This window comes from Chenopodium album, chromosome 21, assembly GCF_948465745.1.
Source record: "Chenopodium album chromosome 21, dcCheAlbu1.1, whole genome shotgun sequence".
Taxonomy (NCBI): domain Eukaryota; kingdom Viridiplantae; phylum Streptophyta; class Magnoliopsida; order Caryophyllales; family Amaranthaceae; genus Chenopodium; species Chenopodium album.
Window position 1 is genome coordinate 33,246,680 of NC_137854.1, and position 27,019 is coordinate 33,273,698.

A 27,019-nucleotide genomic window follows, 5' to 3' on the forward strand; every position below is an offset into this window, starting at 1 on the left:
CCCGAGAAGAAGGTTCTCACTGCGGGAGATGGAAGGGAGCTACCGTTGTGCCCTGAGCAGTGGAGGTGCATTTGTAGCCTTCCTCGTGGTACAAACCAAGTTCCTGTTAAAGTAACAAATGCTGTCATGCTAGGGAGGGTTGACGGCATAGTTCAGCACTATGGTGAGGTGAAGCCAGATGGTTCATGTCACATTAAGATCCAGCAGGCAGTTGATGAGCTCCCTTTAATGCCGATTAACACTGAGCATGAGAAGGATGAGTTCATGAAGGCGTTCTTGGTAGCGATGTTGGGACTACTGATATATCCGACTACCAATGGTCAGAGTTTAGCTACTTCATTACTGCCCGCTGTTTCAATTGGTGATGGTGCGCAGTATTTCGATTGGTGTGCATGTGCACACAATTGGTTGATGACCTGTGTGAGAGATTTTAGGAAGAGGCTTAACAAGAGAGGGTTTTCTGCCGGTGGTGGTGGATGTGTGTTATTCCTACAGGTATTATGGTATACAAGCTTATTCTAAATCCTGTCACCTATTTTTCTATTGTTGTTTAATATGCATATTTTTGTCCAGATTTTTTACTTGGACCACCTTGCGTTGCCTCCTTTGAGCTGGGGGCATTTTCCTAGATCGGAGGTGTGGACTGAGAAGAAGTTTGTTGTTGCAATCCAAGCTGATTTGCTACCTTCTTTGGACTATGGGAAAGTGAAGGTGGATGTGTTGTATTATTGTCAGATTTTTTTAATTTGCAATTGTGTTGTTTGAGCAATCTGTTTACTTTTTTTATTTTGAATTCATTGTAGACTGTTGATGTAGCATATGGGGAGCGGCACCCTATGGTAGGAAGGGACTCATGCCAGCCGCTAGAAGTTCGTGTTGCAGATGAGGTAAACATTGTTTCTGTGTTTAGTTATAGACTATGATAGTTTTGTGTTTAAACTAATGTTTTTCCCTTGTTTTGAAGGTATTGGATATGATCAGGCCGATGTATGACAGAATGGAGAAGAAACTGGAGAAGAAAATTGAAAAGATCTTTGAGAAGAACATGGAGAAGGCGTTTGAGAAGTACATGGATAAGGCATTGAAGAAGAATCTGGAGAACTTATTGGAGAAGAATTTGGGGAAGGTCATGGAGAATAATTTGGAGAAGATGTTGAAAGCAAGCAACAGCGTACCTACATTTTGGGGTGCGCTGAAGGAAAGGTCTCGTGTTCGTACTCCCCGTAATCCAACTGAAGTGGGTAGTTCTGGCTCAAGCTCAATCAAAGAGCAAGAGTTGGAGAAGGGGGAATATGGAAACTCTGTTTCTGGTACTTTTAATTAGTTGGATGACTTTGTTGCTGTTGGGAATATGTCAATGAAGGTTTCAGAAGTGCTTGAGGGTGTGACCTCAAGGGTGCGTTATGAATTTGTTGATGCTGATGATGATGGGGGGAGTGGTGGGAATGATAATGATGGGAATCAGGGGAATTATGGGGCTGTGCCTAAAGCTGTTGCTGATGTGGTGGATGGGACTGATGATGATGGTGGGAAAGGGAATGGGAGTGACACTGCATTGCCAAAGGCTGGGGGCAACACTGTCCTCGCGGCAAATGTAGTAACACTTGGTAAAGAAAGTCAACCTGAACTGGCCTTAAATGAAGAAAAGATAGGTTAAGATGTACTCGATGCAGAGTCAATTAAACCCGAAGTTGATTTAGATGGGAAAAAGGTTGATTGGGAAAAGCAATGTAACCGTAGTGACAGCAAGAGGACATTGAAGCCTTCGCTGAAGGTCATTTCAGGTGAATTTGCGGGGAATCGACGGGCTAGACTGTCTAAGCTGAAGGCACCTGATCTGAATCTTTTGAAGTGGATTCGATTGGGATCTTGTGGAAGTGCCAGGTTTGTATATGTTTAATGCCTTGATAATATTTTCTTTCAATGGTATGGTTCAATTTAAGTGACTTGCAACATCTTTTGCTATATATTTTTGCTGCTGCTTAGTACTTCTTCACACTGTTTTGGTTTCTTCACACTGTTTTGGTTCAATTTGTAGTATCTTTCTAATAGTTCTGAGTTGTAAGTGTTGGTTTTGAGATGCTATTTCTTTTGTTGAGGTTACTATAAGATGCTGCATAGCTGTCTAATTTAACTTTCCTGTATGCTATTTCTTTTGTTGAGGTTACTATGAGATGCTGCATAGCTGTCTAACTTCCCTGTATGCTATTTCTTTCTACTGGTACTGTGTTAATTTGTAGTATCAATATTTCTATCTGTGATTTAATATTAACATCCTGTTTGTGTTAAACAAAAAAGGTTTGCATAGATGTTATAGTGTTGTTTAGGTGTATTTGTATTTTATTTGGGGTATTATTAGAGCATATCCTGATGGATACCATCCTGATACCAGATAGTATGTATGAGTCTTTGAGGTAAGATACCATCAACTTATCTTGTCATACCACTGAGATAGTAGGATGGTATACCATCAATATAGTACAATGATGTTGTGTGTTTTGATTTAGCTATGACTTGTTACTAATAATGGGTATCCCTTTTTATGTTGTAGTCCTGTTTTGTTGGAATGTGATGGAGAGTTTGCTGATAAGGAATGTTGCCTTAATGTTCTGCACAGTCGGCGTAGGGTAGGGACAGAGTATGTGTCTGTGGTATCCAAGCTTTATACAAAGGAATGGGGTATTAAGTATGATGGTCACAACAAAAGGATTATGCTCCATCCTGCGTTTGCCGTACGTATCACTTTTCATTTATGTAAATTATATTGGAATGATATAATGATATGTACGGAATATTTATTCAATGACTTGTTGTAAATTAAGCTGGTGACAAACATGGAAGATGCTCCTGCCCTGGCAAAAAAACATGGACACCCATTGCGGGGGGTGGATTGTAAGAAAATTGCTGTGGTAAGGGCTCATTTTTGTAACATGTACCTGATGAATTAGGTAATTTGTACTGGTGTGAACATGAATTTTGGTTTTTTTGGATTGTTTTGGTGTTGTTTTGATTATATGCAGATATTTGTCCCTGTTCTAATGGGGGAACACTGGTGGTGTGCTGCGTTCTCCTTCAAAGAACAGAAGATATGGCTAATCGACTCCATGTACTCTGACCCTGCTACGGAACACGAAGCTTTTTTAAAGAAATTGGTAGAAACTTGTCCTTAGTTACATTATTTCACTAATTTTGTTAACTTATTGAATAGTGGTCATTTGATAATGCATTTTGGGTTACCAGATTAGGGTGATGGAGGTGTTGATTAACACCCATGACAAAAGTTGGGAACTGGGTAGTTTTTGAGGGTGGGCTATTGAAAGTGTTGAAGTTGTTCACCAGCCTGATATGTGAGTTAACTACTGCTTATTCTTCAGTTGTTTAAGTGTCCTGTTTGTTTTCAATAATATTATTCTTTCCTATTCGCACAGTGTCAGTTGTGGGGTTATCATGCTGGCTTGCATTCAGGCTTGTACAGAGCGTTTTCAGACTAAGTTTCAAGTGGTAAATGTGATTTGATATTGTTTTAGTTATGTATGGACTCTGGCTATGAGTTGTTTATTGTTGGTTTTGAACTTTGTTTGTGGTGATCTTATTGCACAGGAAGGAGGTGCTGATTCCCAAGACATGGAATTTGCCCGGGCTTCGCTTCTTATTGAGGATTTGCGCTCTGTTTGCAATGAAAAGAAGAACGACTTAGATGGATTAGTTGTTTTGTAATTTGTGTTTAGATGGATTAGACAGTGTGTAGGTCTTTGGTTTAGATGTGTGGATTTGATTTGTTTTGGATTTTATGTGTGGCTTTGACAATTGGTGCTACTGTGACTCCAGCTCTTTCGGCATGCACTGTACTTTCTCTGTTATGTGCTAGATACTGCAAAGGAATGCAATTATGTTCTAATTAGATCTTTATTTTAGTGTATACTGTGATGTGATGTGTAATGGTACACCATCTTACACCAAGCATACGATTGTAGTGCTTAGATGGTACACCATCTGATACTCAATGGTGTATGTTGGTTATGACATAATAATATCAGTTATGACATTATAATTTGCTGAAACCACTTATATAAATATTATGAGTTACGAAATGATATTTTATAATATAAGTTTGGGCTTTACATTTGAAATAAAAAAAATTGTGTAAAAATAAAGGTGTTTTATGAATTACTAATATCAGTTTGGCCATCTTAAAGTGAATGGTATACTATTTTAAAGTAAATGGTATACTATTTTAAAGATTATGTTATACCATCTAAATGTGAATGGTACACTATTTTAAAGTAAATGGTATCAGCATGAAGATAATGGTATACCATCTTAATTGTATGGTACACTATCGAAAAGTAAATGGTATACCATGTTATAGTAAATGGTATTACATGGTATTGACAGTAGGGTTATATGGTTATGTACCTACTCTCATGGATTGAATTGTTGTCATTGTTTTGAATCTGGTCACACTTTTCAAGGCAAATTAATTCGTAAAAAAACAAAACAATCCTTTCAAAACCCTCTCACAAAAAAACCTTTTAAAACGATCATTGTTTTGTGTTCAATAAAACCTCCACCTTCTTTTCTGAGAGGTGTTTATTTTCATCACTAAACACGCAAGTCTTTTTATACTTGCACACCCTAGTATTAATTCCCTCTTATTTCCCCTCTAAAGTTAATGCCCTTGTATTTGCACTCTGTCCATGAATGAATGCTGTTAGGACGATAAATGTATGGTACAATATCCAAAACTGAATGGTATACCATGTTAATGTCAATGGTATTAAGAGTGAATTGGATGGTACTCAACTTAAAGTGAACTGTGTTTGGAGTTCAATACCATTATATTTCATTTCGGTATCTGTTTCTGAGACTATCTGACAAGTGATGGTGTTTAGATTAAGGTAAGTCGTTGGGAGTGCATTAATGCATTTAATGCTTAAATGTTTGTGTATAAATAAGAAGTTAGATGTCATGCTTTTGGAAGTGGTGTTACAAACATGGTCAATACCTCTCCAAATATATGTATGAAACTTAAATCAACACAACTCTCACCATCAAGACGAATTCCATATCATCCTCCTTATGTTATGTTCTTAAAGCCCCTTAGTAGTTATGTTCTTAAAGCCCCTTAGTAGCTGTGAGGTGGAGCTGAATATAAACCACACATTGTACTATTCTAGTTATGATGATACTGAGTCGGGTAATACGATACCCGTAGATGCATTACGGGTCGGATTGCTCTCTTCTGCATTGTATGCAGACCCCTTTCCGGGTAAGTGCATGCTCATACCACCACCAAGTGTTAACATACTCCCCGTTCACCTACCTTTATTATGTGATTCTTATGGTTTGCACGGGGTTTGTGGGGGTACTTGGAGTGGGAATTACATAATTTGTCACTAAATTTAAACCAGCATGTCATAATACAAGAGAATTTACTGCGGTGTTTGATCCAACACCTGCATACCATTTTGATCAAATTGGTATATATACCATACTAACAAAAACTTGTCCACTCTTTATTGGTTCATTTAGTGATTCTATTCATGTCATGGAGCTGGCTACTTTATCTGTAGTTTTGCATGTACAAGTATTTTATTCTTATTATAAGAAATTTCAGTTGCGATTTCACGTTGTCAAAGTGAAGGCAGCTCTCACATCACCAACATTCAACTCACCTCCTATCATACCGAAAGGAAATAAAGTTGTGTGTTGGAACGCTAGGGGGATGAACCGACTTTGTTTTGTGAGGCACTTTTTGGAAAATTACAAACGGTTCGACCCATCGGTGTTGATTGTGACGGAGAGTCAAAATACTGCTGAGGACCTCCTTCTGTTAAGACTACGTCTGCCTACAATTTATGAAACGGCTACTTTTGGGCCTCAAGCTTCTCCGGGTGGGGTTGTTGTATTTTGGAAGAAGGCAGAACTAATACCTATGGTCACTCCACCTCAACAGCGAGAAGAACCGTTCGTTGTCCACTTGTTAGATCTTTCCTTCCACGTACGTATTGTATATTATCAATTTTATGTTCTTTCTCCATTTTACTGTATGCGTACTATGGTATTAAGTTGACACCATGTGACTTAGTTTTAGTATTTCTTAACAGGAAAATGGTACAGGGTCTCCACCACCCCCAGGCAGAAGGTCAATCAGAAAAGCATTAGGTTATAATAATTGTAACAAAAAAGGTGTAACCCATGTGTAAGCCAATCCAATGACTTCACAATATTTTGTAAGCGTTTTGTAAGACAATATGATTAATATTTTGTAAGCGTTTTTTAAGACAATATGATCACTATTTTGTAATCGTTTTGTAATACAATATGATCAATATTTTGTGCAAACGCATTGGAATGGGTTCATTTCCATTGAAATTAAGACAATTTCGTACATAAACAACGATTACATGAAAGTGGTTTAAATTTTTTGGAAGTGCTAAACACTTTCTTAAAATCTTAAAATTGCAAAAGTAACAACGCAAACTAATAACACTACAGCCAGCTTCGTAACAATCTTGACCCCCAAATTAATCTGGGAGATATCGGCTGACATCTTGTCCATGCCCACCCAAACTAGCTTCCCTGGTAACATCTTATCGGATCGAATGACGCTTTCCTCGTCAAGCCATTGGAAAAAATCATTGTTGCGGCACTTGTAGTATAAGCGTCCCGGGAAAGACAAGTTGCGAACACGGACCTCGACAACACCGGCCTTGCAAGTGGGGCAAGCGACCATCTCTACCCATGCGACAGGTGGTGCAATATCCACCTGTTGTGGCAACCTAGTACCGGAACCCGTGGATCTCGACATGTCAAAGTAGAGAGTGTGGTTGAGAAAATTTAGGATATGAGATGATGTGCTTTCACACCTATTTTATGCCTTATATGCCTTCAAAAGACACATACCTCTATTTATAATGAAATTATTTACATTATGGGCGGGAAATTTTCCTCCGATTTTTAAAATACCATTAACCACTGTAATGGTACTGCGTACCCAAACCACTCTGTAATCAAAGGATACCTTTCTGGACATGATGACAGTAATACGGCCTTAAATTAAATTCGGGGCAAAGGGCGGGAAAATAGGTGTGTCCAACCCTAAAATATTTGAAAAAGATTTGAAAAGATATGACAAGAAAGGCCTTCTGAAAAGGCTAGGAGTAGCTGACGTTTTACTAGAGTAGGTGAACACGTAACCATTGACAGCTGGATATAACAACTGGTATCATGTGCATTGAACAAACAACTGGTAAGATGGTATAAAGGCAATACCATCCTGTTACCATTATACACCAACTTAATCTTAGATTTGATAAACAGCCTGGAGAAGTTCTATTTGAGGACGTGTTTGTTCTTACTACATAAGGTACATAGATACACTTCACCGACAAATTTTAACTCCAAAAATAATAATACCCCAAAAACTAAACCAAAGGGAATAGAGAAACCATCACATAAGTTCTAATACTATGTTTAGAAGAGTTTTTGGGCACAATGGTAAAACCAAATCCATTAACTCACAAGTATCCAACAATGAACTTAAGGGTGGGCAACAGCTAACGTACCACCCTCGCGCTATGATTTATTTCACACCACCGTCGTCAAGTACTGGGAAGGCAGAAGTCGATTACAACGACATGTTTTACTACACGACGGCCTCGACTACCGGCAAGGCAGACCAATTAGTTCAGAATATGTCAAAAAAGGCATACGGTCACAGGAGTATGACAGAGATGGGTTTGAGCCCAAGTGGATGTCAAAACCAGGCAGCGGGAGGCCTGTTGTTGCACACCTCCCATATGCCCAAGATCATCCCAACATGCATCTTGGTTTCTGGGATTTTTTGGAGTGGACGTCTTCGAAATTGAAAGAAGCAAACTCCCCCAAGATGTTTCCCGATGAACTACTACCTGTTATAGATCCAACCCCCACTATAAACGTCCAAAACCCGGTTATCTACAGCTTCCCAGATTTCCTTGCCCCTTTGTTTGTGGCTGAATACGCTGACTCCATTCATGTCATGTGTGTGGACTCTCTTATGCACTATCTATGCTTTAAAGTGACATTCAAGTGGTTTTGGTTCCGTAAAGGAAAATATCATGAGGTAGACATCCATTTAGAGCGAAGAAGTTATGATGCGAATGATACTAAATACATTTCGAAGGGAACGGTAGCACTCCATTGGAATGCCATAAGTATAGATCGTCCTTCATTTATACCGCATTTCAAGGCTCTATACAACAACCTGAAGCCATGGGTCTGGGTTATCACTGAATCTCGAGTTAATAGATCCACCTTGATCGGTGTAGTGGGTCAACTTCCGGGTGGTTATAGAGTTTCGGGTTTTGCACCACGGGGATGCACTGGAGGTGCTGCGTTACTGTGGGATCCAAGACTAATCCCTCGTTTTACTGATACGGATCAACTTCACAATTTCGACATCTTTAGCGTCAATTTCCAACTTAGATAGTACCATGTAGCTTAGATAGTACCACGCAGCTTGCAGATGGTCTTTGATTTATTTGCAGGATTGTTTTAAATTATGTATTACTTAATTTTTGTATTGCTGGACAAATTTCAGTTTGAATGTTTATTATGAATTATGTTTACTTTACTTTGTGCACTTTACCTTTACATGGTTAGCAATTCTTATACATTGTATACCAAGTACAAGTACAGTGGTATGAAATGCTTTACATGTGGTAGGGTCATGAATATTGGTCATGAATATTAAATGGTAGGGTCATGAATAATTGAAATAAGATGATCAGAATATTAACCCCGAATTCAATGGTGATCATCATTTTCTGCAAAAGATAGGGTGTTCTCACACCATTTTCAACACTGTAAATACGTGTATATAGATAAGCATTGACCTTTATGAATAATGGTAGGAATAATTCAACAATTTGCTGTATCAATTCCCTATTTATTTGCTATTATAATTCAGTATAAATAGGACACCACTATGAGTTATAAAAAACCAACATAAGGAGAGGTAACAACAAAAATGGAGTATGAGAGTCTTCCATGCACAACAATAGTATTCAAAAAATCTATGAACGACAAGCTGGTAAGTTTAACGTTTACGTTATTGATAAACAAGTTGTTAATATTATTAGTTAATGTTCGCTACTATAAAATTAACCTATTCTTTTTTTAATGAAGCCTCTGCCGGCCGCGTGGAGATCATGGCTTCGTCGCCCTACAGACTCGAGTCATGCGGGGAACTACAGGTCGGGTGTGGGATGTAATTCTCTCTGGAACTGAAGTTATTTCCCAAAATCCAGTGTTTCTCCACCTTCGTTGGGATGCATTTGTCACTGACAACGCCATTGTCCCAAGTGAAACACTGAAGATTTATTATGGTACGGGTGCATTATTCTACGTCCGCATTTTTTCACCAACCAATGAGGAAAGACTTCCAAATGCAATCGACTCTTAGCGCAAAATACGGAGCCTTCAATGTACCCTTTAATATTATTGGTCTAAAATAATGTTTCTTTTAGTCATTTACAAGTATTAAGAGTCAATATCATATGTTCCACATGGTACCGTTATATGTTCAACATGGTACCATCTAGGTCATTGATTGTAACACTATGAATACTATGTTGATGCAAGATGGTATTGTATTATGTGTATGTTTGAGCATCCTTACATTGTATGTGTAATTGTTATAATTTGTAACTAATTTCAACTACTAATTATCACTACTACCCCATTAAATGAAATACAAAACCTAGTGAGTACTCTGAGAGTTCATTAATTGTAAGTACTCCTCACTTCTCTTTAATGCAATAGCCCTTGATGGGAATAACATCATTACACATCTAGTCTTTCTTTCACCTACATTTAATGGAAGAAAAATACTAAGTAATTCTATTAAATGAAGGCTAAAACATAATATGTATATGTCAACAACATATGGCGTGTGTTCCGAGATTTCTTTACGAAAAATAACTCCACTTTCAACGATGGTATAATGTAATGTTTAGTTGGTCTCTTGCCAATCCCACCCTAACTGTTGTTGGTACCGGAATTGTTAGTGTTGAACTTAGCGCTGACTTGATATCCGTACCTTTGTATTAATTAGGTTTTACTGAACAAAAGTTTACATACATTAATGCCCTCTACCTAAGAACTGTACTTACATAACACAAGGGTTTTTTTTGAAAATTGCCTTTGGGATTTATCCTAAATACAAATCAAAGCTTCTACTCTACATATTTTGCTTTCATTAACCTACGTATTCCAACAACATGGAAAACCAAAACAAAAACCCAAATAACATACAAGGTTCATCATCCTCTTCTAACTCAACACCCAAAACACCAATGACCCGTCGGTATACTTACGCTGAGAAGGGAAAGGTGAAACTGGAAGACTTTGATATATGCAAGGAACTTGAAGAACCGGGAGAAAGGGATGTGAAGAATACCATCGCCTCAATTGTTCTCGAGAACCGGTCAAACAGTCTAATCCGGCCATTTCAACTTGCCGTTTATAGTGGTAAAGGATCGGGTGCTATATATGGTATAAGATTTCATCCCGATTACCCTTACTTAACACCACTACAACTAGGGCCACCTAGAGAGTTCAAAAAGGATGCATATTGTTTCTTGTTTTACTTACTAGATGTGTACAATATTGCTTTTATTTTTGATGTGGTGAAATTGAAAAAAATCCTACCAAAATGCATGCAAGACAAACGTGCATATAAATGGCTAGGTAAGTTCTTTGGCTTGTTTAAGCCAATAGAAGGTTGGTTGGAAGACGTTGTTGAACATATGGAGAAAAATGTGCCAGAGTCCGGTAAGTGGGGTATGATTATCTTAGGTCGCAAATTCTCGGGAGAAAATGGAGTGGGAGTTCATGTTGCTAATAAGATAACCATCACTTACAATTGGGTGAACTTCTCCCACGAAAATTTGAGATACGAGCTTGAAGCCGACGAAGAGAACTTCCTCACGTTCAAAAACATGATGATGGAGGCCAATGGGATAGATGTCATGGAAAACATGGATATTCTACTAACTAATCCTTACATCACCGATCTACATCCTCAAGAATACAAGAACCAGATGGATTTGGCGGTGAAGAAGCTTGCGGATCGGCTGTTTTGGGATATGCATTTGAGTTCAGATTCGGACTACACAACCACAGACAGTGACACGGACGGAAGTGAAGATATATGAAGACGTTATTCGCTGGTGTTATGTTTACCCCCGAATGTAGGCAGTCCACACCATCAGCTAGTAAGATGGTATAGACTACAATGAAAACGTACTACCATGCGATGCAATAGTATCAATACTTTTGTATAAGTTCTTTAGGTTTCTGGCTAACTTTTTAGTATTTCCTTATAGTTCTTTTTAAGTAGAAGTAGTAGATCATTCTCTTTAAAAAAAAAACAAAGAAGTGGTAGATCATATCTACTAAACCGTTCTGGTGTTATGTTTAAGCTTTAGTGGTACTAATATCTATTTGGAAATTCATTACATGTCTATGTGACTCATGTTTCGTTTTAAATTGTGTATGTATCACGTCTCCTATCAAATGTGTAACAATCATGTTTCATAACTTATTTTGCTTCCTTTAAATGTGTACACTTTATCTATTAATTTTGTTATAACATTAATTAATATTGTACACTTTGATACCATCCTAATGAAAAATGGAGTGGATCAATTCCATGATCCCACCATCTGAGCCTGTAATAGTATAATAACCGCTTACCAAACCACGTGTCAGTCACAAACATAATAACTAATGAACTACACCTATATTTGTACTTGCCAGACACCTTCAATTACTGACTCATTTATATAAATGTGTACTTGCAACACCCATTCATTTACTACCTCACTTAAAACACTTAAACCACGACACAAACATGGAAAATAAGAAGGGAAAGGCAAAGATGAACGACTATGACATGGAAAATAAGAAAATCAACAAAGAAGGGAAATCTTCACAAAGAATGCAAACAAGGTCCATGTCTCGACGCTACACATACGCTGAAAAGGGAAAGGCAAAGATGAACGACTTTGACATTTGTGAAGAAATGGGTGAATCCGGTGAAAGGGATGTAAAGGACACCATAGGCTCCCTAGCTCTTGAAATGAGATCAAAGAGTTTAATTATCTCATTTCAGCAAGCCGTTAAGAGTGGAAAGGGGTCGGAAGCCATTCGTGGGATACGTTGGCATCCGACGTACCCTTGCTTGACACTACTTGAACTTGGCCCACCAAACCAGTTCAAAAGGGAGGCATACTGCTTAATGTTTTACCTCTTGGACGTGTACAAGATGGCTTTCATCTTTGACATGGTAAAGTTGAAGGAAACCCTAATTAAATGCAAGATATACAAGCGTCGGTACAAATGGCTTAAACAATTCTTCTGCATATTTAAGCCATTAGAGGCATGGTGGGAGGATGTTGTTGGACATCTTGAGGGGAATGTCGCCCAGTCTGGGCAATGGGGTATGATTATTTTAGGCCGAAAGTTTTCCGGAGAAAGCGGTATAGGAGTTTGATCTGTCCATTTTATATAGTATTTTACCCCCGTCCCTTGGTCATAATTAGTAGTGTTTTTGGCTCTTTAGAGCCACTTTTGTTACTAATATGCGTTTTCTAGTGTTTTCGTAGTTGTGGTTGAGTTTAGTAGGGAATTGCACCTTTGGAGCATTTTTCCCGGGATTTTATGAAGCTACTACGAGCATTGGAGGAGTATGACCGTCGTTGAAGCCTTAGGCCGGCTAGAGCCATCGAGCCGGTGATTAAGGGCTCGGTATTTGGAATACCGAGGTTTGGACCGAGAATTCAAGACCCGAAGGGGAGATCCGGATTGGGCCGAGGAGTCGAGCCCAATCACAAGTCCAAGACCTCGAGGAGCCACAAGGGCCCGATCGGGCAAGCATAGCACGATCGGGCAAGGCAAGAAAGCACCAAGCCTCGAGTGCTAGGCGCGCCCGATCGTGCGAGGCCTAGCACGATTGGGCGAGGTGCGTAGCAAGAGGGAATGCGAGCAAAGGCGCGCCCGATCGGGCGGCCCTTAGCCCGATCAGGCGCGTGTTTCTGGGAGCTAAAGTTGTCGAGGCATTTAGTTCTAATTAGGATCGTTAATTATTTTCGTTTAAGTACGTTTAGGATTGAAATTTATTACTTACTCTTTCCCTTTTCACTTTCTCTCTCTACTTAATATTTTCTCTCTCTAGACATTTCTCTCTACCTTACTCTTGATCTTGACTACTTTGTAATTTCGCCGTCTTAGTACGATTTCTATTTCAATTAATTTCAGTAATTTCTTCCTTTTCAATTCCTTATAGCTTACTTTATTTCTTTGCATGTTTTAGATTTAATTATGTGTGAGTAGTTTAACTCTAGGGTTTATGGGGATCCATAATTAATATGAAGGGATAATTTGTTATTATTGATTATTGATATTGCATGATAATTTCTTATTGAATTGTTTTAATTCTTTGCAATTAGATTATGAATCGAGCATATGTAATTTGATTGTGAATGTTGAGCAATATTGAATTGATGAATCGAGCAGATGTTAATTTAATATTAAAGGCTATTTTCAATAGGAACTTAGATCTAGTAAATTGCGAGAGCCTGTTAGATCTATGTTGGTTAATAAATTGCGAGAGCCTGTTAATCATGTTATCCGTGCAATGTTAATTGATTGATTGTTATGTTTTGTCCCGGAATATTAATTATTGGTGAACCTATGACCCTAGGCCTTCTTATTATCGACTTTCTCCCTAAACTTAATCTTCATAGTATAGTTTCACTTTACAAACAACAAATTGGTTACCTTGATAATTTAGATTATAATTAATTAATTAGGAATAGAAAGACCAGTTTCCCTGTGGATTCGACCCTACTTCCCTATCTACTTTAGTTAGAGAATTTAGGTAATACTTTTGATCAGGTGATACGACTTTAGCCTGTCAAATTTTGGCGCCGTTGCCGGGGAAACGGTTTTATTTCTAATTGTTTTTGTAGTCTAGATTATTTTCCTTTTTGCCTCAAAGGACATTAGTTCTTTGAGGTAGTTCTAATATCTGTCTTTTTAGTTCTTTGTTTGAGCGCTCGTTTATGCCCCAATTTATAACGATGATAGAAAGAAAGCAGTTTAGTGGAGCTAAGGGTGAAGATCCTAATCTTCACATTGCAGATTTCTGTCAATATTGCAATACTATTAGGCAGAATGGGGTAACGCAGGACCAAATCAGGGAGATTCTTTTTCCCTTTTCTTTATGTGGAAAAGCTAAATTGTGGTTTAATGGTTTGAATAGAGCTGCACTTGGTATTACTAACTGGGAGACTCTTGCTTTAAATTTTTATAATAAATATTACCCTGTAGAGAAAACAGCTTTATTGAGAAGTGCCATTCAGAATTTTGCCCAGGAGCCAGATGAAGCATTATATGAGGCTTGGGAAAGATTCAAGGATCTGCAGAGGGAGTGTCCCCACCATAACTTGGCAAAGTGGCAGCTAATTCAAGCTTTTTACAATGGATTGGGGAATGCATGAAGGACAATTTTAGACTCCGCAGCTAGCGGTAGATTTATGAATTTAAATGTTGATGATGCAGGTCAGGTTATTGAAGATATGGCGATCCATAATTCCCAATATGGGAATACTAAAGGTTATGCTAATAAGGGCAAGCATCATGTTGATTCAGTAATCCTTATGCAAGCTCAGCTTACTTCTATTTGCCAGAAATTAGATAGCCTTACTATAACAATCCTAATTCCGTTGCTAATGTTTCTGCTGTTTCTAATAATGCTAATGATGCTTTCTGTGAAAATTGTGGAAGTGTAGGTCACTATGAACAAGATTGCAGGAGTTTAATGGAGCAAGTTAATGCTTTCCAAACTTACAAGCAAAATAACCCATACTCCAACACCTACAATCCTGGCTACCAGAACCATCCCTACCTATCTTACCGTAGCACCAATGTTCAAAACCCTCCACCTCCACAACAACCACAACAAGCACCCCCTCCACCGCAGAAATATTACCACCCTCATGCTAACCAGAAAGCCCCAACACAAACCCCTACTACATCTTCTGACCCTGCTTTGTCAGAAATTAGAGCAATGCTGACCAGTATGCAAAAGTATATGGAGAGTAGAGACCAACAAATTGACTCTATTATAGCCCATAATAAAGTCATGGACACCCAAATTGCCCAATTGTCCTCTACCCTTCAATCTCGTCAGCAGGGAGCCCTACCAGCGTAGGGAATTCAACCTAAGGAACATGCGAATGCAATTACCCTAAGGAGTGGTTCACACTACGATGGGCCCCAAATGCCCAAAGAGGATGAACCTGATTTAATTGATATTGCTAATCCTGATTCCGTTGTACCAAATGCCCCTGCAGGGCTCCAGGGTAAAATTATTAATACTAATATTTCTGATGATTCATTGCAGGGTACAACCTCAGGGAAGGATGCACCCCAGGAGAAGAGTAGGGAAGCACCACCAGTTATCAAGCTACCTTTCCCCAACCGTCACTTGAAGACTAAGTTGGATAAACAGTTTGGTAAGTTTTTGGAGGTAGTAAAAAATTTGCAGGTAACAGTTCCTTTCACAGAACTTATTACTCAGGTTCCTGCATATGCTAAATTCATGAAAGATACTTTGACTAGGAAAAGGGCCTTTAATGAAGTAGAAACTGTAGCATTCACTGAGGAATGTAGTGCACTTTTACAAAATAAATCCCCTCCTAAATTAAAGGATCCCGGTAGTTTTTCTATCCCTTGTCATATTGGAAATGTTTTCATTGATAAAGCATTATGTGATCTAGGTGGTTCTGTTAGTGTGATGCCATCGTATGTATGCGCTAAATTAAATATGGGTGATTTAAAAGTTACTAATATAACTTTGCAAATGGCAGATTGTTCTGTTAAATACCCCTTAGGTATTTTAGAGGATGTACCTGTTAGAGTTGGTAAATTTTTTATCCCTGTTGATTTTGTTGTTTTAGACATGGCTGAGGACACGCAAATTCCCATTATTTTAGGTAGACCTTTTCTCCATACTGCAGGAGCCATTATTGATGTCAAAAATGGTAAACTAACCCTTTTTGTTGGCGATGATAATATCACTTTTAACTTAGGGAAAGTTTTAAAAGGTCCTATGCTTGAAGAAAATTGTTATCTAATTGATGTGCTTGATGTAATGGATGATATTTGTGAGGAAAGCTTACCACAGGTTCTTACAAGGGACCCCTTGGAGGAAATTCTTTGTGGAAATTTGTTTGCAGGTGACATGAGCATATGGAGCAAGGAGGTGGATGACATAGAAAGAGCTCTTGCCACCAAGGAATTTGATGCTAATGATTGTGTGAAGGTAGTAAATTTGGTTCAGGAATCAAAACCTGCAGAGGTGAAGAAACCTGAACTAAAACCTCTCCCTTCTCATTTAAAATATGTTTTTCTTGATGAGCAGGAATTGTACCCTGTGATCATTAGTACTGCACTGGATGACCCACAAACTTCCCAACTTTTAGAGGTTCTAAGAACCCACAAAAGGGCAATAGGGTACAGTATTGATGATCTCAAGGGTATAAGCCCTGATTTTTGCATGCACAGGATACACTTAGAGGATAACTACAAACCCTGTATTCAACCCCAGAGGAGGTTGAATCCTAATATGCAAGAGGTAGTTAAGAAAGAGGTTATGAAATTACTTGATGCAGGTATTATATATGCTATTTCTGACTCCAAATGGGTAAGTCCTGTACAGGTGGTTCCTAAGAAGGGTGGGATGACTGTTGTTAAAAATGATAAAAACGAATTAATTCCCACTAGAACTGTTACAGGGTGGCGTATGTGCATTGATTATCGTAGATTAAATATCGCCACTAAAAAGGACCATTTCCCTCTCCCCTTTATTGATCAAATGCTTGAGAGGTTAGCAAATCATAAGTTCTTTTGCTATTTGGATGGGTATTCGGGATTTTTCCAAATCCCGATCCACCCTGACGATCAGGAAAAGACTACATTTACATGCCCTTATGGCACTTTTGCATATCGTAGAATGCCTTTTGGTTTATGTAATGCACCTGCTACCTTTCAACGTTGCATGATGAGTATTTTTTCTGAGTTCATAGAGTCTATCATGGAATTCTTTATGGATGATTTTAGTGTTTATGGTTCTTCATTTGATGCATGCTTAACTAACCTTGCTAAAATCTTGAAAAGATGTGAAGAATGCAACTTGGTTTTAAATTGGGAGAAGTGTCACTTTATGGTGATAGAGGGAGTAGTCCTTGGTCACATTGTATCTGATAAGGGCATACAGGTAGACAAAGCTAAGATTTCAGTGATTGAGCAATTACCTCCCCCAGTTAATGTTAAGGGAGTTAGGAGTTTCTTGGGTCATGCGGGGTTTTATCGCCGTTTTATCAAAGATTTTTCTAAAATTGCTAAACCACTAACTTAGCTTTTGCTTAAGGATGCCCCTTTTGTTTTTACTGACGAGTTTCTTGAGGCTTTTGATAGGATTAAGCAGGCTTTGATATCGACACCCATCATATGTGCACCCGATTGGAACCTTCCATTCGAGATCATGTGTGATGCAAGTGACTTTGCTCTAGGAGCCGTGCTTGGACAAAGGAAGGATAAAGTTTTGCATGCTATTTATTATGCAAGCAAAACTTTAGATGAGGCCCAAATCAATTATGCCACCACTGAAAAGGACTTTCTTGCTGTTATATATGCTTTAGAAAAATTTAGATCATATCTTGTTGGTTCTAAAGTCATTGTTTTTACTGACCATGCAGCTTTGAAATACCTAATAGCTAAGGCGGAATCCAAGACAAGGCTACTCCGGTGGGTTCTTTTGCTCCAAGATTTCAATATCGAGATAAGAGATAAAAAGGGAGCAGAGAACGTAGTGGCAGAGAACGTAGTGGCAGACCACTTGTCACGTATCAGGTATGATGAGGGTAAGGATTCTCTTCCTATAGATGATTCGTTCCCTGATGACAACCTGTATGTAGTAGTAGAGCATCACCCTTGGTATGCGGATTTTGCTAATTATTTAGTGGGTGGTACTCTACCTTCTGACTTGTCCTACCAACAGAAAAAGAAATTCCTTTCTGATGTTAAACATTATTCTTGGGATGATCCTTTTTTGTTTCATGAGTGTGCAGATGGATTATTTCGCAGGTGTGTTCCCAAATGGGAGGTTCACGGTGTTCTTACAAGTTGCCACACTTCACCCTATGGTGGACATCATGGCCCCACTAAAACGGTGGCTAAGATTAACGAGTCAGGCTTCTTTTGGCCTACCATGTTTAAAGATGCTAACACTTTTGTGCAGGCTTGTGACTCTTGCCAGAGGACTGGCAACATTTTGCGGAGGCATGAGATGCCCCAAACTGGGATTCTTGAAGTTGAAATATTTGATGTTTGGGGTATCGATTATATGGGGTCGTTCCCATCTTCCAATGGGAATTGCTACATACTTGTAGCCGTAGATTATGTGTCCAAGTGGGTAGAAGCCATAGCCTCACCAAAAAATGATTCTAAGGTAGTCATCAAGTTATTTAAGAAGATCATATTTCCCAGGTTTGGTGTTCCACGAGCTATTATTAGTGATGGGGGTACCCACTTCCATGAGAGACAATTGGACAACTTATTTAGGAAGTATGGTGTGTATCATAGAACCGGGCTTAGTTACCATCCCCAAACTAGTGGTCAAGTTGAGGTCTCTAATAGGGAAATCAAGGCGATCTTAGAGAAGGTAGTAGCCAAGTCTAGGAAGGATTGGAGTATGAAGCTTGATGACACACTTTGGGCATACCGAACAGCATTCAAGACACCGATTGGTACTTCACCTTATCGATTAGTTTATGGTAAGGCATGTCATCTTCCCGTAGAATTGGAGTACAAAGCTTTTTGGGCAATCAAAGAGCTTAATATGGACTCTAAGGCCGCGGGTAAGAAGAGACTTCTCCAACTCAATGAATTGGATGAGTTTAGATTGTCAGCATATGATAGTGCACGGATCTACAAGGAGAAGACCAAGAAGTGGCATGACAAGAGGATCCAACCAAAAGAGTTTGCACCGGGTGATAAGGTTCTTCTCTTTAACTCTAGATTAAAGATTTTTCCAGGAAAGTTGAAATCTAGGTGGTCCGGTCCCTTCACTGTCACAAAGGTGAACAAGTTTGGTTCGGTGGAGTTGGTGAATGACAAGGGTGAAGAGTTCAAGGTAAATGGCCAAAGGTTGAAAGTGTATCATGAAGGTGCTACCATTAGAGATGTGGAGGAGACTCTCCTAACTCCACTTCCAAAATGAGCTTAAAGGTGGTAAGAGGGTCGTGCGGGACCTAGATAAACCAGCGCTTTGCGGGAGGCAACCCGTATTTCTTGCTTTCTAGACTAGTTTCCTTTTCTCTTATTTTTATTTTTATTTTGGAGAGGTGAGGAGAGTGATATTTTACCGTTTATAAGTGTTGTTGTACAGGTATGAATTTGACAGGTAAAAAGACTTAGAAAATTTGAAGAAGAAAAGAAATCGGAGAACTCTAGGGCTTGGTACGGGCCCGATCGGGCGAGGCTCGTCCGATCGGGCGCGCAAGTAAGGCAAAAATTGGAGAAAAATTTGCCCGATCGGGCGAATATGCCCGATCGGGCGCGCAAGCAGAGCTGATTTCGGGGCTAATTTCGCCCGATCGGGCGCATTTTTGTGGAAAATCGAGTGAAGGAAAAGAAATATCGGGCGAAGCTCGCCCGATCGGGCGAGCAATTTGGCAAAATTGAGCTTCGTGTTCGCGCCCAATCGGGCGCGCAAGTGGATATCTGGAAATTGAAGTTTTCGCCCGATCGGGCGCGCCATCAGCCACGATCCCCCCTAACTTCTTTTCTTTTCTTTCTTTCCTCACTTTCTCCTTATTTCATCTTCTTCATCTTACTTTATCTCTCTAAAACCTCCATTTTCAAACCTTCAACTCTTATTTCAATCTTAGATCTTCTCCAATTCTTCCATCCAAACTCACAAATTCTTGCATTTTCCAACTCCTCTCATCTTCCTCTACAATCTACACTAAATTTTCAACACTTTCTCTCAATTTTCACTCAAACCCTAAGAGAGAGAAAGCTTCAATTTCTACTAATTCACAAAGAAAATGGCATCAAAGAGGTCTAAAATGCAAAGGGGTGAAGGATCGAGGCAACAAGCATCAAGTATTGACCCGGAGCTTCAAATTCTGGGGTGGGAGAGGGTGGTCATCACCACCCAAGAGCAAAAGCTAAGGATGCTCAACCTCATCTCGCGGCAGGTAATTCCTACCCGTTTCATTCATCACCCCACATTATCTAGACTAGGAATTGATAAGCATGTTGAAAAATTGTTTAAGGGAATAGGCATGAGTGGGTTGTTCAAATTACATTATGATACATATGATTATTTGACCTTAGAATTTATTTCTAGTTTTAATGTCATAAAATCAAATGCTTTAATCTCTCATGTTCAATTCGTTTGTTTAATAATAATATTAGATTGTCTTTGAAAGAATTTGGGAAATTGTTTGATTTGAAATTGGATAGACCGATTGAACCACCCCAAGACAACATCACCTTTGTCTACCATGCTTTAACGGGGAATCCTAATTTGAACCTCCAACATGCCAAGGGCACTTGGATTCAACATCCCGTGCCAAAACTTTGGCAACGGTTTGTTGGCCTCACCATCTTTGGGAGGCATGAACCCGCGAATGTGAGGAGGGATGAACTAGAATTATTAGGGTCTTACATGATCCCTAGGAGTGACAAATTAAACATAGTTCATAGGATGGCCCAACATTTCCAACGGGTGACCAATGCGGCCGAGTCGGGTAGGTCTAGGGTCCTAATTTATTTTGGTGGGTTAGTAACCCACATAGCGGTCAAACACCTAGGTTGGACCCCTAGCGGTGATGGTAAGGTAGTCGGCCCAACTCTTATGGATGCACCCTATTTAGGAGGGCTCAATTGGATAAATGTGATAGGGGGTGAGACTTGGTGGGTTATTCAAAGGGAGTCGGGTAGAAGGGAGAATGCTTTCACTTTGCCTAACCCGACCATAACCAAATTTGAGAAGGGTCTTCCCTCCTATACCTTCAAACTAGGAGACCAAGGAGAGGCCCAACCACACCACCAAGCACCTCCTTCACCACCACAACATTTCCACCAACCATCACCCCAACACTACACACATAACATTCCCACTTCCTCAACCAACTACAACATCGACCCTAACGCCCCATATGACTTCTCGTCTTTTAGAAGCCAATTAGACCGGATAGAGAGTGGGCAAGGGAGGATGGAGGGTATGGTTAGGAACTTGGACACTAGGGTAGGATACCTAGATGCTAGAGTTGGGGTGGTGGAGAGGAACCTAGGGCGGGGTTTATACCCCATGTATGATGATTATGCCCGTCGGGGGGCTATTCCCCCCGAATCACTAGTTCCCGATTGGTTCCAACCTCCCCAAGGGAGGTACACGGACCCAAGTGCCTACGGTACCTATGTGGACTATTCATCGGTCCATGGATATGGGACCGATGCTCTTTTTGGTGGGCTTGGGGGGAATGTGGACCCTAACTATTTTGCAGGTGGTTCGAGCCATGGAGGGGCCGGCCCTAGCCATGGTGGTAGCGGCTATTCGAGGATGGATGAGGATGAGGAGTAGGTTACACTCCCAAGTCAATGAGGGCATTGCTTGATTTGGCTTGGGGGGGTAATCTTTCGCTTGGTAACTCTCTTTCTTTTCTCTCTATTTAATTGCTTTCTAGTGTAGTTTTTATTTGCTTTCTAGATTAGTTTTATTGCTTTCCTCATATGAAAAAAACACAAAAAAAATCAAAAAAATCAAAAAAAATCAAAAAAATACGAACCAATGAATTGTAAATCATGCTTCCCTGTGCCCCATACTTGAGAAAAATTGTTTTGATTCTTGGTTTTTGATTTTGAGCATTGTGGATTTGTTGATCATGATTTGAAGTTTAATTACTTGGATTCCTAAACTTGCGTCAATTTTGTCCAACTACTTGTGAATATAGCGCTTGACTAGTTGATTTGGTTAGGAATGTGTGATTAGTTCCTGGTATGTCAATGAATTTGAGTATTGGTTTGCAACTATGAGTAGTGTTTCATGACTCAATATTATGCACATGTGGAGGACGAAGGCATTTGTTCTTTAGGTAGCCTTCAGATGATTTTAGATACATTTGTTCCCTTCTTGCTACCCATGTTGTTGCTTGTGCCCTTTCATTGTTTTTAGCCACATTACAAGCCATGTTTGCCCCATTGGTTACTAGTCCCAAGCTTGGCTTGGGGGAGCTATTAGTGAGTGAGGTGAGGGAGTTTGTAGTGTGCACATTATTTGCACAATTTGGGTGGGTTTTGAGAAGTTATTTGTTCTTGATCATATTTTTGTTTTGATGAGTTTAAGAGTGTATATATTCTTGGAAAATAAAGTATGATGTTTTGATATGAAAAAAAGAAGAAGAAGTTCAAGAAAAAAAGTGAGAAATTTGAAAAAAAAATAAGAAAGTGAACTTCTAGAAAAAGAACAAAGAAAAAAAAGAGCAAAAAAGGAAAAAAGTTTGATGTTCAAGTTGTCTAAGTGAAGGTTAATAAACAAATAAAAAAAAAAGGGAAAAAAATTGAGTTTCATTGTAAATGTTTGAGTTTAAAGTTTGTTTATTCACTCTAGTTTATATTATCATATTTTTATGAGTGAATTTTGTAAGTATTGGGTTTGGTTTTATGATTGGAGTATATTTGGTGGATTTGTGTTGGAGTTAGTTTTGTTGGAGATGTGTATGATCATTGTATTTGATCATGGGTTTATTAGGATATGGCTCCCTTTTTGCAAAGCTTTTCTCTCACATATTCCCAAATTTATCCTACCCTTTCACCCTAGCCTTACATTACAAGCTTAAAAGACCTTTTGACCTTGTGCATAGAGTTGTGTAAATGTGAAAGTGTTGTTTATCAATGCAAGTTATGACTTGACATATTCCGAGTCGACTATTAGGTTGAGTGTATGTCTTTTTAAACACACAAGTGTTGTGAGTTTAGGAGGGCATTGTTCACATTAAAGGGGTTGGGACGGAGAGCGATCGAGTACATCTTTTACTCGCCACATATATGAGAGTTGAGTGTGTGAGCACTAGTCTTGAATTCTATATGCTCTTGTGGTTTGCTCTACTTGACAATTGTTGGGGAGGAAGGGTGATTAGATGAATAAGATTGGTTGATTTTGAAGCATGTTCACTTGATTTGCCTTGAATCGTTTGTGCTTGATTTTTTTATATTGGGGTGAGGCATGTTTTATTGTTCATTGGGGAGCTCTTTGCTTAGGGACAAGCAAAGGTTTGGCTTGGGGGAGTTTGATATGTCCATTTTATATAGTATTTTACCCCCGTCCCTTGGTCATAATTAGTAGTGTTTTGGCTCTATAGAGCCACTTTTGTTACTAATATGCGTTTTCTAGTGTTTTCGTAGTTATGGTTGAGTTTTGTAGGGAATTGCACCTTTGGAGCATTTTTCCCGGGATTTTATGAAGCTACTACGAGCATTGGAGGAGTATGACCGTCGTTGAAGCCCAAGGCCGGCTAGAGCCATCGAGCCGGTGATTAAGGGCTCGGTATTTGGAATACCGAGGTTTGGACCGAGAATTCAAGACCCGAAGGGGAGATCCGGATTGGGCCGAGGAGTCGAGCCCAATCACAAGTCCAAGACCTCGAGGAGCCACAAGGGCCCGATCGGGCAAGCATAGCACGATCGGGCAAGGCAAGAAAGCACCAAGCCTCGAGTGCTAGGCGCGCCCGATCGTGCGAGGCCTAGCACGATTGGGCGAGGTGCGTAGCAAGAGGGAATGCGAGCAAAGGCGCGCCCGATCGGGCGGCCCTTAGCCCGATCAGGCGCGTGTTTCTGGGAGCTAAAGTTGTCGAGGCATTTAGTTCTAATTAGGATCGTTAATTATTTTCGTTTAAGTACGTTTAGGATTGAAATTTATTACTTACTCTTTCCCTTTTCACTTTCTCTCTCTACTTAATATTTTCTCTCTCTAGACATTTCTCTCTACCTTACTCTTGATCTTGACTACTTTGTAATTTCGCCGTCTTAGTACGATTTCTATTTCAATTAATTTCAGTAATTTCTTCCTTTTCAATTCCTTATAGCTTACTTTATTTCTTTGCATGTTTTAGATTTAATTATGTGTGAGTAGTTTAACTCTAGGGTTTATGGGGATCCATAATTAATATGAAGGGATAATTTGTTATTATTGATTATTGATATTGCATGATAATTTCTTATTGAATTGTTTTAATTCTTTGCAATTAGATTATGAATCGAGCATATGTAATTTGATTGTGAATGTTGAGCAATATTGAATTGATGAATCGAGCAGATGTTAATTTAATATTAAAGGCTATTTTCAATAGGAACTTAGATCTAGTAAATTGCGAGAGCCTGTTAGATCTATGTTGGTTAATAAATTGCGAGAGCCTGTTAATCATGTTATCCGTGCAATGTTAATTGATTGATTGTTATGTTTTGTCCCGGAATATTAATTATTGGTGAACCTATGACCCTAGGCCTTCTTATTATCGACTTTCTCCCTAAACTTAATCTTCGTAGTATAGTTTCACTTTACAAACAACAAATTGGTTACCTTAATAATTTAGATTATAATTAATTAATTAGGAATAGAAAGACCAGTTTCCCTGTGGATTCGACCCTACTTCCCTATTTACTTTAGTTAGAGGATTTAGGTAATACTTTTGATTAGGTGATACGACTTTAGCCTGTCAGAGTTCATGTAGCCGACAAGATAAGCATTACATATGACTGGGTGAATTTTTCTGAAACCAATCTTAGACTTGATTTTCAGTGGCAGGTGGAAGATAACAAATTCCTCAAATTCAAGAACATGATGATGGAGGCTAACAGTGTGGATGTTATGAGCAACATGGAAATCCTACTTACAAACCCGTACTTAATAACTTTACACCCCGAAGAGTACAAGTTTCGTATGGATTGTGCTGTGGCTAAATTGGTTGAGCGTGATTTCTATGACACAGATTCGAGCTCGGACACAAGCTTCTGCACCACCGACTCAGAAAGGAGTGAATAATTAACCTATATGCATTTCTCTGCTTTTTGATGGTATGACATTATACCATTACTTTACTAGATGGTATGTCTTAACTCTAGATGGTGTGTCTTCACTCTAGATGGTATGTCTTACGTATATCATGTTTTTATTACGTCTGTATGATGATCAGTAAGTACTCCAACCAGCGTTTAATGTATGTTAATTGATCAATTTATTGAGTGTTTTTATGTTTTAATGATTCTTATAAGCTTTTGCAGTCACTACACAAAAATAAACAAATAAATAAAACAATAATATAACCATAATACCATTTTATACCACCAAAATACCATCATCTAATACCACCCTTACACCAACAAATACCACCCTGATACCATCTTAATACCATCTAATACCATCCTAATACCATCTTATACCACACTAATACCATCCTAATCACAGTCAAGTCCCTTTAAAAACTACACTGTGAACACTATCATTCAAGAGGCTAAGCCCGCACTTGTAATACTGAAAGGACATCGCCGGCCTTGCAATGAGATATTTGTGCTCTTTAACACCATCCATTCTCGGTACCAAGCTTTGTTTTGCTGTCGTATTGGTTGGAGATAAACATCTTGTTTGGAATCATACTTTCCCACGAAGTGCCAAGCGAGGCCTTTATCTGTCGGCCAGAACTGTATGTGCTTACGGTGGCCGCTACGCACCCCGGGTGGTTGTCGAATACATCAACAACCTCGTTGACCACGATAAACGCGAGATTATAATTACTTGCTATTTCTTTCATTTTCCTTGCTACTGCCTGTAACGTGCGTTTACACTCCATAAAGCCTTCATATGTGTTGTCGTGCTCATGCCTGAACAAATACGCAATCTAATCAAGAACAACAACCCTAGTATGCTTGCATCCTTCATGGGATTTAAAACCATCAACTCAACTTGGTTCAGAACTAGAAATATTTGTTCAGCGTTATCAATTTTTTTGACATGCACCAAGCTAAGTGGATTTTCATCAATTGACTGGGGAGGACACAAATGCACACTAAGATTGTGTAGTCGTTGAGCCGGGAAAACTGGACATGCTTGTATATATATGGATGATCCATAGAGACTGCCATCCCCCGGATACAAAAGACACGTCAATAGCATTTGCAGACATATCTGGGTCTTGCCTACCCCGGATTCACCAAAAATTTCTGTAACTTCACCAGTAGTAATTCCACCGTCAAGCATCAAGTCTATTCTTTGACATTTGGTTCGACATTTTTGTTTCATTTTTGCATAACTTTGTGGAATGAGGTAAATAATATTTATAAGATGAATGTGAGGTGGATATGTAAAAAGAATCTATTGGATTTCATTATCCACACAGTACAACTTTTTTGGATTGCAATCAGTCCGTGACATTAAAGCCAAAGGCACATTATATACATAAAGTACAGTTTCATTGAAACCATTTTAACACTTAGTGGGATTTTAAAGAAACACAGATGGTACCTTTACACTACCAACCTGAGTGTAATGGTGTTACTTTACGATACCATCCCAATTACAAATGGTATCTGTCATAAGACTCATAACACAATTATCCAATTAGGTAAAATTCAAACAAACGTATTGAATTAATTATTATACAAATCAATTAATTATTGAATGATTTGAATCCTGTTGCAAATGATGTATGGACATATTGGTGGGAAACCCATTGTTGTTGTATACAAAGGCTTGAGGGGGAGGGAAATGTTGTTGGCCATGGTACGCGCTGTTGGTGAAGTACCTAACTGCATCAGTGTGCTCGTTCATGTGAATTCTACCTGCTAAAATCCTTCCACCACCAAACACTGACGGCCCACTACAATTACTTCCAACTCCATATTG

General features: G+C 39.0%; 1 non-coding gene across 1 annotated transcript; it reads right to left on the reverse strand.

Moving 5' to 3' along the window:
* Positions 1–14,390: 14,390 nt before the first annotated feature.
* Positions 14,391–14,497, reverse strand: LOC145603279 (small nucleolar RNA R71). Its single transcript, XR_014104797.1, has one exon. It is a non-coding gene; the product is annotated as a small nucleolar RNA R71 (small nucleolar RNA).
* Between the last annotated feature and the right edge of the window lie 12,522 nt (positions 14,498–27,019).